We start from the raw sequence: 18,836 nt of genomic DNA, 5'->3' as shown, positions 1-18,836 counted from the left end.
CAATCACAATTTTTGAGAAAGAAAACAATTTACATCATCATTATCATAACAGCACATTTTATGCACTAAAACGGAGTTATGTAAAAATATATCTATGTGCCATCGTCAATCTATTCTTAAAACAATTTTTTATAACTTCAATAAAAACCACATTCTTTTAATATTGTAAAATTATTACAACTCGATTTAGGCCCACGTATTACGCGACAATAAAATAGATATATATTATGTAAAATGTATAAATTAATTTAAAATTTAATAATTATAAAATTAAAAGAAGTATTCATGAATTAGATTTTAAATAAAATTATAAAAATATTTAATTCAAATTTACTTATTTGATTTCATATTATTATTTTTATTTTTTGAGTAGTCATTATAATTTATTTTTTTAAATTATATTTAAATATTATAGTATAAATATAAAATTATTAGATAAAATACATATTTAAATATAATATTTTAATAATTAAAATTAATATTTAATTTTTTAATATTATTTTTATGGCTCATGATAATATCAAATATTTTGAACAATATTAAAACTAAATGATATTAAAATATATAAATTATTGAAAAGAAAAAAATATATATATCGATGATATAATTAATGAGCACAATTAGATTAAAAATAAAAAATAAAATAAAATTATAAAGGACATGATACATAGTTAAAATTAATATTTAATTTTTAAATTTTATTTTTATGACTCACAATAATATCATGTATTTTTAATAATATTACAATTAAATGATATTAAAAAATATAAATTAATAAAAAAATAATATATGAATAATATAATTTTGTTTTTTGGTGAATCAAAGGGGTCATAGACCCCAAAAGAATAAGAAACAAAACAAAGAAACTCAAGACCCTCTTAATTTGAGGGATCCAAACAAATTTTTGAGGGATCCAAACAAATTAAAAGACAACATTTACATGGAGGCAGAGTCTAAAATATATAACCTAAAGGAAAGTTTTTGTCCTTTTTTATTAAATGGTTTACTACATAATTGGCTTTACACTATGAATTCTTCTTGGCAGAATTTTAATGTCTTCCATCAAAGTACTGCAAGCATGAGTGAAAGAGCACCATTCTTTACAAAATTTTATAGCCATAAGTGAATCAGACTCAAAGACAATATGTTGCATCGCTTTAGTGATAACTATCTGAAGCCTTTTAATAATATCCCATAATTCTGTATGCATAAATGAACAACTTCTAAGGTTGCAAGAAAAAGCCGAAATGAGCCTACCCAAGTGATCTCGGAATAAGCATTTACATATTGCATTATTGTTATGTGCATAAAAGGATCCATCTGTGTTAAGCTTAATAAATTGCTTCTGAGGAGATATCTATCTAATAAGACACTTGTAACACCCTACTACGCAGAGTTTTACGCTTAAGTCGTAGAGCAGAGGTAGTGTGGTGTTACGGACCTCTAAACAATAAAATAGGTACATATAATAGTGAAAAGAGATAATATACTAAGAGCCTTGAAAAAAAACGGGTAAACAAAAATCTCAAAATAAAAAGCGCAACGCTCAAGGAATAGGATTACTTGTGTGCTAAGAAACCTAGAAGATAAGGATAAGAATAAGCGAAAGAATAAAGAAAGCCAAAAATACATTATAACTAGCTCCTGACTCAGCCTGCGAAGTCAAGGCTGGCCGGAGAATATATATATATACATAGGCAGGTATCCCAAAATACTCAAGATACAAAATCAAGCCCCTAACTCTCCTGTAGCCTCTAAGAGGAGCAAAACAAACAAGTTTCTTGGAGAGCAAACTAAATACATATATACAAGCAGAAACCCAAAATACACCCAGGAACTACTTCGCTTCAAAGATTCAGACACAATCTTAGCTTTATTCACCACCAAGCCTCCAAATGCTCACTTTCCAATTCCAATATATGTATATAAGCTTAATTCACACCTAATTCACATATATACTCTAAATTCAGCTTCTTCATAATAAAATCAAAATTGACTAGGGTTTAGGTTGTTCTTACCGTACTCATACGCATAATAACTCAAGCCCAATAAGCTCTGGAAGCTAAATCGAACCTAAAACACCAAATTGGGCAAGATTTCATCACAAGGGTTTCAATTTCACCATAAGAAAGGGGGTAGAGATTCTGAAATGAAAATGGAGCTTACCGGTGAAATTGATTCGACAAAAATGTAGAGCTCGACGCACTAGACGCGTGGCCGCAAACGGTGCGGCGATCGGAGTTCGAACAGAAAAATTATGGTGGATCAAAGGGTTGATGAGGGTTAGGGAAACTCCCTTTCTCTCTAACGCTGTTCAGCGCTTATGATGCAAAATGGAGAAGAAGAAGCTGCTGCTTCTTTTAAGTTATGGGTCCGGTTGGACCCACGAGTCCAGTTTGGACTCCGGTTCAACCGGTTCGGCTCTTCCAGTCCAATTTTTTATCAAATTTTTTGAAATTAGTATCAAAATTCTCGTTTTGAAGAGCTCTATCCTATTTTGATATTAGTTTTGTATTTTTAATTTTCCTAATTAAAAAGTCAATTTATTGACTAATTATTTACCGATTTTAGCGGGGTTTACATCCTACCCACCTAATTAAGAATTTTGTCCTCAAAATTCAGAGTAAGTTACCTGAAAAGAGGTGTGGGTAGTCCTTCCGCATCTCTGACTCAAGCTCCTAGGTATGTTCTTCAATACCAGCCCGACTCCAAGCAACTTTTACCAAAGAAACCTCTTTCCCGCGTAAGCGCTTAATGCTGGTGTCATCAATTCTAACCGGAGTTACTGGAAGCGTCAGATATTCTCTCACTTGAACTGATTCCGGCTCTAGGACATGACTAGGATCAAAAGTGTACTTACGAAGCTGTGATACGTGAAACACGTCATGCAGGTTCAAAAGATGTGGTGGCAAAGAGATCCTATATGCCACTGTTCCAATTCTCTTTAGGATTTCAAATGGCCCAATGTAACGAGGATTTAACTTCTTAGTTTTGATGGATCTTCATATTCCAGTGGTCGGAGTAACCTTCAGAAAAACGTGTTCTCCTTCCTCAAACTCTAAAGGCTTCCGCCTTTGGTCAGCATAGCTTTTTTGATGGCTTTGACCCTCAAGCATTCGACTACGGATTTTCTTTATTTGCTTAGTGGTTTCACTTATCATTTCAGGTCCTATCAGGCTCTTTTCTCCTACTTCCTACCAACATAACGAAGACTGGCATTTTCTTCCATACAAAGCCTCATATGGAGCCATTCTAATACTCGCACGATAGCTGTTGTTATAAGCAAATTCCACCAGAGGCATATATCGATCCCAGCTCGCCGGCTGGTCCAAAACACAAGCTCGTAGCATGTCTTCCAAGGTTTGGATTGTTCTTTCTGATTGGTCATCTGTCTGAGGATGATATGCAGTACTTAGGCTTAATTGATTGCTAAAAGCTCGCTGAAAAGCACCCCAGAACCGTGATGTGAAGCGAGGATCTCTATCAGATACAATGGTGGAAGGTACGCCATGTAACCTCACAATCTCCTTTATATATAACCGCGCCAACTCCTCCATAGTACAACTTATCCGGATAGGCAAAAAATGAGCTGACTTGGTCAGTCGATCTACAACCACCCAAATGGCATCACAACCCATCCGAGTCCTTGGTAAACCCAACACAAAGTCCATAGCAATGCTCTCCCATTTCTACTATGGAATCTCCAAAGTTTGAAGGGTTCCTGCTGGTGTTTGGTGTTCAATTTTGACTTTCTGACAAGTAAGGCATTTGGAAACATGCAACCCCACATCATTTTTCATTCATGGCCACCAGAACATCGTCTTTAGGTCTTGGTACATCTTGGTGCTTCCAGGATGAACGGAGAACCCGCTCTTGTGAGCTTCCTCCAATATGCTCTGTCGCAAATCCCCGACATCTGGCACAATTATCCGACCCTTGAACCTCCACAACCCATCTTTGTCTTCTGACACTCTCTACTGCTTGCCTTTCTCAATTGCCGGCAACATCTTATACAATTCTTGGTCATTCTGATGAGCCTTTAGTAGTTCAGCCTTGAAGTCGCTTGAAATCTGTAACAGACTTAGGCATAAAGTCCCAAACTCTTCTTTGATTCCCAGTTTCAATCCTTGGAATGCTCTCAATAATTTTTCCTCTCTTAGCATCATCCAAGCGGTACACAGGGATTTTCTACTCAAGGCGTCTGCCACCACATTCGCCTTTCCGGATGGTAGTTTAGCTCGAAGTCATAATCCTTTAGGAGTTCTATCCACCTCCTCTGATGCATATTCAACTCTTTTTGTTCAAATAGGTACTTCAAGCTCTTATGGTCCGAGAAAACTTGAAACTTCACACCATAGAGGTAATGCCTCCAAATCTTCAAAGCAAAAACCACCACAGCAAGCTCCAAATCATGAGTTGGGTAGTTTCTTTCATACGGCCTTAATTGGCGCGAGGCATAAGCTACAGCTTTATGATGTGTCATCAACACGCATCCTAAACCCTTCAGGGATGCATCATAGTATACCTCAAATGGTTCTCTCGGTTCAAGCAACACCAATACAGGTGCAGTAGTCAATCTCTGCTTCAACGCAAGGAAACTCTCCTCGCACTCATGAGTCCATTCAAAAGGAACATCCTTCCTGGTCAACTTGGTCAAAGGCAAGGCGAGCTGTGAAAACTCTCTAATGAACCTCCGATAATAACCCGCTAAGCCTAAGAAACTCCTGATCTCCGTCACTGAACTTGATTGCTCCCAATTCATCACTGCATCAACTTTAGCAGGATCCATTGCTATTCCTTGCTTACTCACCACATGACCAAGGAATTTCACTTCAGACTTCCAAAAGTCACACTTGGATAGCTTGGCATATAACTTCCTATCCTTCAGGATTTGTACCACTGTTCGCAAGAGTAGATAAGAATGTCGTCGATAAACACAATAACAAACTTATCCAGATATGGATGGAAAATCCTATTCATGTAGTCCATGAATATTGCTAGAGCATTAGTAAGTCCGAAGGACATCACTGTGTATTCATAGTGGCCATAGCGCGTTCTGAAAGCAGTTTTAGGAATATCCTCATCTCTGACCCTTATCTGATGGTATCCGAATCGTAGGTCAATTTTAGAGAACACACCGACTCCCTGTAACTGGTCCATCAGATCATTAATCCTCGGCAATGGGTATTTATTCTTCACAATAATCTTATTCAGCTGCCGATAATCAACACATAAACGCATACTCCCATCTTTCTTCTTCACCAGTAACACTGGCGCACCCTACAGAGAGACACTTGGTCGGATAAAGTTCTTACCCAACAGGTCTTCTAGTTGAGACTTCAATTCGGCCATTTCTAAAGGTGACATCCTATAAGGAGCACTTGAGATTGTTCCGGTCCCAGGTACTAACTCAATGGCAAACTCAACTTCTCGGTTAGGTAGAAATTCCTCAATATCATCAGAAAACACCTCTAAAAACTCTCACACAACCGGGATTTGCTCCAAGCTTTGAACATCGCCCGAAACACCTGCAGCTAACAACAATATCCCCTGACATTCGGCCTTATAACAGTTCACTGTCATGGAATTCAGGTAGTAGTTATTCACCACAACCAGCCCTTTTGTGTCTTCAGGCATAAAATACACTGTTTTTGCAGAGCACTCGAGCAGAACATGGTTGTTGGATAACCAATCCAATCCCAGAATGAGATCAAGGCCAGTCATCGGCAAACAAATTAAGTTATGCACGAAGTCACGCTGTTGTATTCGAAAGGAAACTTGGGGGCACCCTAACCTAGTCACCATAGCCTCGTGGGTGGCATTATACACCTTTAAATCATACCCCAGTACTACTATTTTCAATCCTAACTCATCAGCCTTCTCAAATGTAATAAAAGAATGTGAAGCTCCAGAATCAAACAAGGCATTCAAAGTTTTACCAGCCCTCTCACAGTTACCTCTAATCAATGTCTCTGACCCCTCAGCACCTACCGAAGAAGTAGTGTATACTCTCCCTGGTTGCTGCACTCTGCTTGTTACATACCTCTTCTTCTCTGGGCAGCTATTTGCCAAGTGTCCAGGCTGTCCACAGGAATAACAGACTTCAGTCCCAAACCTACATGGCCCTGAATGATACTTCCCACATCTGTGGCAACTCAAGTCCTGCTGCGGCTGTTTTCCTTGTCTTCTTCCCTGATTGGCATTGGCATTTGGCCTCCTAAGGTTGCCCTGCCCCTGATTATTCTGAGGGACAAAGCCTCTCCGCTTGAACTATCTGCCTCTAGGTGCAAAATTTCTCCCTGTAGTCCTCTGAAATGGCATCCTCATGCTTCCCTTTTCTGCTGCAGCCTTCTTCACACACTCCTCAGCCACTCTGCTCTTTTTCACAAGCTCTGAGAACACCCAAATCTCCATAGGTGCTACAAAGCTCTGAATGTCGCTCCGGAGACCTCCCTCAAACTTGATACACTTCCACTCAGCAAAGTCCTCAGGAGCTCCTTGACAGATGCGTGAAAAGTGGCACAGTTCTTCAAATTTGCTTGTGTACTCAGTAATGATCATCTAGCCCTGTTTCAGCTGAAGCAGTTCAAGTTCTTTGGCATTTCTAACTGAGTTGGGAAAATATTTCTTATAGAATTCCTCTCAGAACAATTCCCAAGAGATCACAACCCCATCAGGCTGCAGAATGCGCCTCATGCCCTGCCACCAATGCTGAGCTTCACCGTGCAGCTGGTAGATTCTAAACTCAACCTACTGTTCATCAGGAACCTGCTGGGTCTATAATGCCCGCTCAATAGCTTGTATCCAGTTATCCGCATCAGTAGGGTTCGAAGTTCCTCTAAAAGTCGGAGGATGAACCTTCAGGAAGGAAGAAAGTAACATAGGACCATTATCACCATAATTGCCATTATTTCCATTATTTATTTGGTTCCTCAGGGCTTCAGCTGTCGCTTGCATTGCTACTGCCATATTACCTAAGGCGGCCATGAAGTCTACAGGATTAGGAGTATTCCCTGACGCTTCAGGCATAGCATTGCCTATTTCTGCCTCTACCTCGCCCGTGTCCACGTCCGCGAGTCGACATCTGGTCCCTATACACCAAACAAGTGATATCAAGTTGATCAGTCTCAATATCGCAAGTCTAGTGCTTTAAGTCCCAAATGCATACTCACGAACGTTTATGCCACATATATCAGTTAGATATCCTACTAGCACATAGACACATACACAGAGAATGCACAGAAGCATAGTCAGTCCGTCCTCAGGCTCTATAGGAACGAACTACTCTGATACCATAATGTAACACCCTACTACGCAGAGTTTTACACTTAAGTCGTAGAGTAGAGGTAGTGTGGTGTTACGGACCTCTAAGCAATAAAATAGGTACATATAATAGTGAAAAGAGATAATATACTAAGAGCCTTGAAAAAAAAAAACGGGTAAACAAAAATCGCAAAATAAAAAGCGCAATGCTCAAGGAATAGGATTACTTGCATGCTAAGAAACCTAGAAGATAAGGATAAGAATAAGCGAAAGAGTAAAGAAAGCCAAAAATACATCATAACTAGCTCCTGACCCAGCCCGCAAAGCCAAGGCTGGTTGGAGAATATATATATATATATATATATATATATATATATATATATATATATATATATATAGGCAGGTATCCCAAAATACTCAAGATACAAAATCAAGCCCCTAACTCTCCTGTAGCCTCTAAGAGGAGCAAAATAAACACGTTTCTTGGAGAGAAAACTAAATACATATATACATATATACAAGCAGAAACCCAAAATACACCCAGAAACTACTTCGCTTCAAAGATCCAGACACAATCTTAGCTTTATTCACCACCAAGCCTCCAAATGTTCACTTTCTAATTCCAATATATGTATATAAGTTTAATTCACACCTAATTCACATATATACTCCAAATTCAACTTCTTCATAATAACTCAAGCCCAATAAGCTCCGGAAGCTAAATCGAACCTAAAACACTAAATTGGGCAAGATTTCATCACAAGGGTTTTAATTTCACCATAAGAAAGGGGGTAGAGATTCTGAAACAAAAATGGAGCTTACCGGTAAAATTGATCCGACAGAAATGTAGAGTTCGACGCGCTGGACGCGTGGCTGCAAACAGTGTGGCGATTGGAGCTAGAATGGAAAAGTTATGGTGGATCAAAGGGTTGATGAGGGTTAGGGAAACTCCCTTTCTCTCAAACGCTGTTCAGCGTTTGTGATGCAAAATGGAGAAGAAGAAGCTGCTGCTTTTTTTATGTTATGGTCCGATTGGACCCACGGGCCCAGTTTGGGGCCTAGTTCAACCGGTTCGATCTTTTCGGTCTAATTTTTGGTCAAATTTTTTGAAATTGGTATCAAAATTCTCGTTTTGAAGAGCTCTATCCTATTTTGATATTAGTTTTGCATTTTTAATTTTTTTAATTAAAATTCAATTTATTGACTAATTATTTACCGATTTTAGCGAGGTTTACAACACTCTTGGCTCCTCCTTGTAATTTTGAATTTCTTCATTGAGCATCTCTTCTGTTCTTATTTTAACCAACTCATAGATAGTTACTGAATGTAAATCGGCTCTTTTAAAGACTTATTTGTTGCGCCTATACTAAAGAGATGAGATTGTAACACCAAGACATATGGCCCACTCTCTATTCTTTATCAAGTTACTAATGAGCCAATCCTAACAGATAAGTTGAAGAACTCTGAATCACTATATAAATAATATAATTAATGAATATAATTAGACCTAAAAATAAAAAAACTAAAAAAAATTGTAAAAGTCTAGTGTTTTAGGAATTTATTACCTAATACACATAATTAATTAGTTAACTAAAAAGAAGAGTTGTGGTCTTCAATCAAATTCTTCAAATACTTATGTACATCATTAAAAGAACTGAGGAAAAAGAATAAGAGGCATGAGATTATGTGAAAAGAAGGATAAAAAGAGGTGTAAAATGAATGTTGATTTATATAATAAATATAAAAAAGAATGAGTATAAAAAAACAGCATGAATTATGTTTTATTATTCAATTTATACCTATTAAAGATAATTAACATTACCATTCAAACCATATAGTATCCTATATAAAAATAAAGAATAATAGAATATGAAAAACATAGAGTAACCTAAAGAAAAATAAATACTATAAAAGTGAGAAGAAAAAAAAAATTCTAAGTTACAATAATGAGACACATGAGAAGTAGAAGGCAAAGGATTAAAAAATAATTTTATTAAAAATAAAAAGATTAAAAATAATTTTTATTAGGAGACTATTTTAAATTCTGTTTTAATATATTATAAAAATTTAATTTTTTTTTAGAATAATTATACTATGAATGTAAATAGATATTTTATAATTAGATATATATATATATATATATATATATATATATATATATATATATATATATATATATATATATATATTTAGGTATACACATATTTATGTTATTCTTTATTATTTATGACCGTTAAAGTGACATATAAAAGATAATTATAAAATTTAATTACTCTTACTAATACTAATAGTACTAATTCATTAGATAAGAAAAGAATTAAAAGGATTGAGAAGTATTTTAATTAAAAATAAAAGAACTAAAAAGTAATTTTACTATTTAAGCTAACATAACATCATGGTAGAGAGACTTAAGCTGATGTGATCTCAGCCCCTAAAAACTATCTTTAGCTCTGTTTTAATACATAGATAATACATTAACTTTCATATACAAAAATAAGCTGGTACTCTCAATAACTTAACCAGAGACATCTTACATCTTGTATAAAAATACAAGATATAATTTATTCATAAAACACATACACTTATTTTATAGCTATGCCACTTAAAAGACAATCACACACTTCTTCCTACATAGTAATACATGAACTTATTCATATTATGCACGCCACACCACACTCAGAGAAATGAATATTTGTTGCCATGATGCGATCCACTTATCTCCTCTTGGTGCATTTAGTCTCCCATAGAACCTTAAAATTAAAATTTCATAAACAATTGTATTAGATATTGGCTAAAGTTAAAAAGGTTTTGAGATTGAAAAATGCAAATAAAACTCTCCATATGATTTGAGTTGAATGATTGTTAACTAAAAGTAAAACTTTCCCATATCAAATATAAATATATAACTGTATTAAATTAACTAGTATGTTTTTTTAGCTAATTTGTTACATGCGGCCTAATTTCATAACTCTGGTTGTCATAATTATGAGATTATATCCATACAAAATCACAATGAAACCATAACCGTTTCCAATTTTATTTATTTTTTCAAAAATAAAAAATAAAAAAACCTCACCAACAGTCCTTGATTAGACTACTAGTTTTGCAAGGCTAACTGGTTAGAAATGCATCGCAAATAAGCTACTCTCAGCAAACTTGAGTATTAGGCTGCCCTTTGTTGTTGACCCTTGCAACCTCTGCACTAATTCTTCAGTAGTAAATGTTCTCATTATCGTTTTCCTTTTGTATATTGAGGTTTGACATCATTATTTATTTATTTATTTTTATGTTACTTAAAATTATAGTTGTTATAATGTCAATATATCTGAAATTTTTTAAATTTTAGTTTTTATCGACTTTTGGTGGAGTGGGTGTGGCTGGTCTATCTGCTTCGCTACTGACATCTGTATTACCAACAACACTGGAACATCTTCTTGCTCTTGCCATTTGTTCTGCTGGCGGCTATTATGATTTTCTAATTTTTACTTATAATTTGGCTTCCTTTCTTGTTGCTCAAGATTATATTTCAAAATCTTAAATCTTTAAAGAAACATATTGCACTTTTACGGAAAGAGTTGTTATCATGTAACCTAAAGAATACGCCCCTTTAGATTCATATTTTATAAATAAATGTAGATTGGTATGTGACTAAGGATTTAATTGGTTTAATTTATGATCATGCTGATGACTTGTTGCTGAAATTTGGTTGACATATATTTTTGTCAGGTATCTTGCTATATCAAATTTCCCAAGGCGCAGACAGAGTGTGATAGATAAAGTGAAAGCAACAGCAGAGAAGTTGTCATCTGAGCTTGAAGAGGCCATGAAGAAAGATTTCGATGAAGCCATGGAAAATTTGAACAATTATGTGAAAATCCTTGGTAAGCCTTACCAAGATCAAGCACAGAATAGACTTAACATGCTTCTAGAGATTCAAGAGGAACTATCCAATGTTGAAAAAAAACTTAGAACATTGCAAGTTGAAATTCAAAATCTTCATGTCTCGTGACTTTGAATTTGCCGCTTTGCAACCATCTTCATTTTTGCTGATGTTGATGATGCTTAGGAATTCTCCACTATATTTTGGCATAATATTATTTTTCGATTAAGAAAATCTATTATAAGGTGAATTTAGTAATCAAGTCAGGGTATTTGTATACGAACTCCTGATTCATTTAGTTAATTATAATTATGATTTTTTGGGCAAAAAATTTTCTGAGAAAATTTAAAATTATTTTTGACGCTTTAATTTTTTCTGCCGCGCCTGTGCACTATCCCTACAAACTTGCGTCTCCTCTGGGTCCTTCTATGTTGGTGAGCAATTCGAACTCCATATTTACAACCTGTATGTTAGATTATTACAAAGCTTTTGGTTCACTTGTGGAAATATTATGATGAGAGAAAACCAAAGATGGGAGGTGAATGACAGTGAGAAGAGGTTACGACCAAAAACGCAATATTATCTTAACTTTTGACATGATAGGGAATATGATTGAAGTTCTGCAATCATCATTTTTACTAAATTATTTTGGAGAGATAAGGAGATGGATTGCAGGAGAAACATACAGGATAAGAAAAGTTTAGATTGAAATTTTTGGCATGCCTCTACATGCATAGAATGAAGAACACTTTCTTATCATAGCGGTGGTATATATGGGGAACCGTTTTAAGAGTGGATAAAAGCTTGATTCAAAGAAGAAATTTCGACTCAGTCAAAATGACGATGGACACTACTTGGGTGCCAATAATCAATGACAGGATTCAGATGGATCTAAATGGAGAAAAGTTTGATATTTATGTGAGGGAAACATGGTTGGATAAAAATGTCATAGCTGATTTGAGAATGGTCAATGAAGAAGTTAGAAATGATTTTGAAAGGTCAAGAAATACAAAAGAACACATACAAAACCACGAGTAAAAGAGTATGACGTGTAGGATGAAGAGAAGATTCCCAAAAAACCAATGAAATGTGGAGACAATAAATGATATCTAGCTAAATACTACTCCACAGAGAAGTGGAGACTCAGGAAGATGGAGAGAAGTTCTTAGATGTACAATACATGGAGAACTTAAACCTCTCTGAAAATTCAAATTGACCTATATATATTTTTAAGATAATATAGTTAGGAACACTAAAGAAGTGATTCAAGAAACCCAATTGGACTTACAAGGAGGCACATGTTATGAAACAGATGGTGTGCGTGATAGAACAAGAAAATTGGCACAAGAAGAGAGAAGGATAACAAGTTGATCTCAACACCTCTATATCCACCTGGCTTCGTAGACACTATTAAAAAGACAGTGGCTCAATCTTAGCTTGAACAGGCAAGACAAAAGGGAAGAAAGATCCACATAAAAAGAATTAGCAACAAAGGAGAGAGAAAAGGGGACAAATTAGAAAAATATATGTAAGATAAAAATAAAATAAACAAAAAACAGAACAAATTTAGCTATGATTTTTGCTGTGAATTTTGTTACTTGTGGAGTTTGCTGTAAAGATTAGCTACGAATTTTGTCGCAAATTGATTATTTGCAAAATTTTTTACAAAGGTGAGTGGTGATTTTTGTTGCAAATTTTGTTACCTGCAGAGTTTATTGCAAAAATTAATTATGAATTTTGCTGTGGATGTATTATTTGTGAAAGTTGTTGCCACATGAACCTATGAATTTTGTTACGAATTTGGTACACATGAAAGATTTGAAGTTAAATTTAAAATGAAATTCAACAAATTGTCTAATTTATCATGAAATTATTTGCGAATTTTATAGATTTTTCGCGACAAAATTCGCAGATAAGTTACCTGCAAATTTAAAAATTCGCAGCAATAGTTATCCGTGAGCTCATATGCTGCAAATTTTGCAGTAAAAATCGCAGCAAACAAAATTATTTGCTAATTTCGATAAAAATTTGCAGAAAAATCCGTAGCTAATAACCTATTTTTAGTAGTGACGTAAGAATAAAAAAAAGATAGTCACAAAAGCAAAAAAACTAACTAGGAAAGAGTTAGAGAAAATTTGAAAAGTCTAAAGAACGAAGTAGATTATGGGCATGAGAATAAAAATAACAGTTATATAGAAGACATAGCAGGAAAAACAATCAACACTTAGAGGATTGGACCCAACTTATGATGTATTGTAGTGATGGGAATGCAATTTTAGAACAATTTCGGAGGACAATTATAAGTGAAAGAAAAGCTCTAGAGAAAGTCAGCATAAAAACAAGCTAAGGTTCAGAGGAAGAAAAAGAACTAGTTTTAGTCAGGTTGATGATACTAACTTATTGCAATGATCTTGTTTTCTTTGTGGTTGAATTTTGGAGAGTATAGAAGAGTGGGTTGTATAATGTTGTGTGTAAAAATTCTTAATCCATAGTAGCAAAGAAAAGTGTCCAAACTTAGCGGACAGTATATTCGAGTGATGGTAATAGAAGATTATGGTGTGTTTCTTGGATGTTGTTAATATGTTTGAGAGAGTTGGGTGTTTGATATTTGGTTGTCTTCTTAGCTAAGCTATTTAGATAGTGTTGTTTTGAAAAACTATTATCCAAGTTTTAGCTTTAGTATTAGGAGTTACTATATTTTGCCTGTGATTCAAGTTGGAAATAGATTTTTATGGTAGTTTGTACGTACTCGTTGCTTATTTTTCTCTAAGTAAGATTGAGAGTCTTGAATCAATTATAAAAAAAATTAGAGAAAAAGTAAAACAAAATAAATATTATATTTTTTAAACTAAAAAAAATATAGGCGCAAAAACTATATTTCACATTTTTTTATTAATTTAAAATCACGATATCATGCATGCTCTAATAATTATATTGAAATAGATTACCAAGATACTTATTATCTCTATACTCGTAACTAATACATCAGATCTTATCTAACAATCACATTTTTTAAAAATAAAAAATATACATCGTTATTACAGAAGCACATTTTGTGCAAAAAAGGGATACACGTGTTAAATTTTTATTGAAAGATAGGATCAACTTAATGCATGAAAACGATCTTATGTAAAAATATATCTACGTATCATTCTCAGCTTTATTTTCAGAGCATTCTCTTTTTACGACTTTAATATAAACCACAGTTCTTCAATCGTATCAAATTATTACAAGGGTAATCTAAAATAAGCACAACAATTTTGTGTTTATTGGATGCATCACATTTATATAAACCATTAGATTTTATTAGATAAAAATTAAAGGCTAATATAAAAGAAGAGTATTAATGGACTTTAATAAATATCAAATATTCTAGTATATAAATAAATGTTTTAAATGACAATACTTTAATACACAATACTGACAACAGAATCTTTTATTCTTTAATAATTAAATAAAAAACTTATAAATACAAAAATATGAGTATTCTTTATTCAATATAATTATTTATTATATAAGAAATTTTTATAATATTAAAAATTATATTAAAATAAAATTTTAAATAGTAACATAAAAATATAAGATAAATAAAATTTTATTTTATATTAATTAAAAAATAATTAAATTATTATATTTAAAATTTATTAACTAACTCATTTTGTTAAATATATTATTATATAATATGTCAATGAGTTATAACTCAAATGGCATAATCTCTCCATACTTATCTAAGAGGTCGCGGATTCGAGTCTTTCTATTTTGGTAAAAAAAAATTATTATATAATATAAATTTTCATCAAAATATTTTAAAAATATAATTTATTTAAAATATTATATATAATACATGAAAATATTAACCTTTTTATTTTTTAATTTAAAGAAAATGGAATAAATAATATAATTTTAAATACATACCTATCACATTATATATTTACTTATATTAGTAAGACCTAAACTAATCAAACTTACGTAATTAAAAATATAAAATATAAAAAATTATTATGTAAAATTAATTATTATTCAAATTATTTTATAATATTAAAAAATTATATTAAAATAATATTTTAAAATACAACATAAAATATAAAATAATTATATTTTATTTTATATTACTTGATAAATAATTAGATTATTATATTCAATATTTATTAACTAACTATTTTTATTTAAAATATTATATATAATACATGAAAATATTTTTTCTATTTTTTTAAGAAAAACTGAATAAATAATATATATCAACTACGTATATGTATTATATGTGTGTATATAATAGTGACTGATATAAGATTGATATATATTCTTTTATTCTTTAGACTCTCTAATATATATGCCACCTCATGGCTCTCTCCTCTGGTCTTTCTTATTCATATTTATTTTGTATAGTAATATTAAGTAGATAATAATTTAAAATTATTTTTTAAATTTAACAATTATAGTTTCATATATATAATATTTAAAAGTATATATTTATAATAAGATATTTTTTATTTTTATTATTTTCAAGTATTTTTATTTTTATTCTCTAAATTTTTAATATATATATATAAACCTGGTCAAATTAGAGAATAAAAAATTTAACTAAAACAATAAAAAAATACTTGAAAATAATAAAAATAAAAAATAATATTATTATAAATATATAATTTTAAATATTTTATATATGAAATTATAAATGTTAAATTTAAAAAATAATTTTAAATTATTATCTACATAATATTTTCACAAAATAAATATGAATAAGAATGACTAGAAGAGAGAATAATGAGGTAGCATATATATTAGAAAGGCTAAAGAATAAAAGAATATATACCAATTCTATATCAGTCACTATTATATACACACATATGATACATATACGCAGTTGATATATATTATTTATTCAGTTTTTTTTTAAAAATTAAAAAAATAATATTCTTATGTATTATATATAATATTTTAAATAAACTATATTTTGACAAATATTTGATAAAAAAAAAATTATATTATATAATAATATTTTTAACAAAAATAATTAGCTAATAAGTATTGAATATAATAATCTAATTATTTATCAACTAATATAAAATAAAATTTAATTATTTTATATTTTTAAGTTGTAGTTTAAAATATTATTTTAATATAATTTTTAAATATTGTAAAAAAATTTTTGCATAATAATTAATTTTAATAAATAAAAAATATTTATTTTTTATATTTATATATTTTATATTTTTAATTACGTAAATTTGATTAGTTTAGTCTTACTAATATAAGTAAATATATAATGTGATAGGTATATATTTAAAATTATATTATTTATTCTATTTTTCTAAAAAAATTGAAAAAATGAAAAGGTTAATAGTTTCATATATTATAGGGCAAAAAACTAAAATAAGGCAAGATGAGTATTTATTTACACAAATTCGTCAAAATCAAATCTAGTTCATGTATCAACCAAAACACGTTTATATATAGTTTGAATCAAGTAAGTTCGAACTGCATTTACATATAATTCGAATCATGTTGATTCGAATTATACACAGTTGCACACTCACACTAATTCGAATCAACCTGATTCGAATTACACCCATGCACGCCCATGCACGCGTTCTCAAGTAATTCGAATTGGACTGATTCGAATTATTCATGGTATAATTTGAATTATGCTGTTAAAAAATTAATAATTTATTAAAAAAATAATAATTTATTAAAAAAATTACTAAAAAATTAAAAAATATATATTTTATTTCATACATTAAAAAAAGCTAACAAAATATTTAATTACGAGACTTCTTTAAAATATTAATGAGCTATCAATTCGAATTCCATACAATACTCTTTTGTCCATTTTTAATAGCTCAGAAATATTTTTTAAAAATTTTTTTTAATAAATTTATTTAAATTATACTACAAAAAATATTTTATTCTATGCAAAATAATTTTTAAAAAAATGGCTTAAAAATATTAGGAGTACTATAAAAATTTTTAATGTTCTAATGACTTAGGTAAATACATGTATGTACTCAAATTTTAAATAAAATACTCTAGATAGTCAATAATAATTTAGAAATTAAAAAAAATATTTTATTCCATACAAAATAATTAAAAAATATATTTTATTCTATACAGAATAATTTTAAATAAATGACTTAAAAGATGTTATGAATATTATAAAAGTTTGTAATATTCTAGTGATTTAAGTAAATACACGATAAAAATATTTTTTTTTAATTTCTAAATTATTATTGACTATGTAGAGTATTTCTTTAATGTCCTAAGTCATTAGGACATTACAAATTTTTATAGCACTCCTAACATCTTTTAAGCCATGATTTAAATTATTTTGCATAGAATAAAATATTTTTTTGTGGTATAATTTAAATAAATTTATTAAAAAATATTCATGATGATTTTCTAATAAAATTATTTAAATTATATGGTGAGATATTACATGATTCGAATTACCATGGGGAAGTTCAAATCACTTTTATTCAAATTATATGGTGAGCAATTCGAATTCTATACAATATTCTCTTCTGCCTATTGTTGATAGTTCATGAATATTTTTTAATAAATTTATTTAAAAAGTGGCTTAAAAGATGTTAGGAGTACTATAAAAATTTGTAATGTCCTAATGACGTAGGACATTAAAGAAATACTCTACATAGTTAATAATAATTTAGAAATTAAAGAAAATATATTTTTATCATGTATTTACTTAAATTACTAGAATATTACAAACTTTTATAATACTCATAACATCTTTTAAGCCATTTTTTTGAAATTATTCTGTATAGAATAAAATATATTTTTTAATTGTTTCGTATGGAATAAAATATTTTCTTTAATTTCTAAATTATTATTGACTATCTAGAGTATTTTATTTAAAATTTGAGTACATGCATGTATTTACTTAAGTCATTAGAACATTACAAATTTTTATAGTACTCCTAACATTTTTTAAGCCATTTTTAAAAAATTATTTTGCATAGAATAAAATATTTTTTGTAGTATAATTTAAATAAATTTATTTAAAAAAAATTTAAAAAAATATTCCTGAGCTATTAATGAACAAAAGAGTATTGTATGAAATTCGAATTGATAGCTCATTAATATTTTAAAGAAGATTCGTAATTAAATATTTTGATAGCTTTTTTTTAATGTATGAAATAAAATATATATTTTTTTAATTTTTTAGTAATTTTTTTAATAAATTTTTTTAATAAATTATTAATTTTTTAACAGTATAATTCAAATTATACCATGAATAATTCGAATCAATCCAATTCGAATTACTTGAAAACGCGTGCATGGGTGTAATTCGAATCAGGTTGATTCGAATTAGTATGAGTGTGCAATTGTGTTATATGTAAATGCAGTTCGAACTTACCTGACATATAAACGTGTTTTGGTTGATACATGAATCAGATTTGGCTTTCGCGGATTTGTGTAAATAAATACTCACCTTGGCTTATTTTAGTTTTTTGCCCTATATTATATATAATATTTTAAATAAATTATATTTTTGAAATATTTTAATAAAAAATTATATTATATAATAAAATATTTATTATATTATATAATAAATTTTGAATATAATAATATAATTATTTGTCAATTAATATAAAATAAAATTTTAATTATTTTATATTTTTATGTTACAATTTAAAATTTTGTTTTAATATAATTTTTACTATTATAAAAGTTTTTT

This window comes from Arachis hypogaea, chromosome 12 (assembly GCF_003086295.3).
Source record: "Arachis hypogaea cultivar Tifrunner chromosome 12, arahy.Tifrunner.gnm2.J5K5, whole genome shotgun sequence".
NCBI classification, from domain to species: domain Eukaryota; kingdom Viridiplantae; phylum Streptophyta; class Magnoliopsida; order Fabales; family Fabaceae; genus Arachis; species Arachis hypogaea.
Note: the sequence above shows the minus strand (reverse complement) of the source record.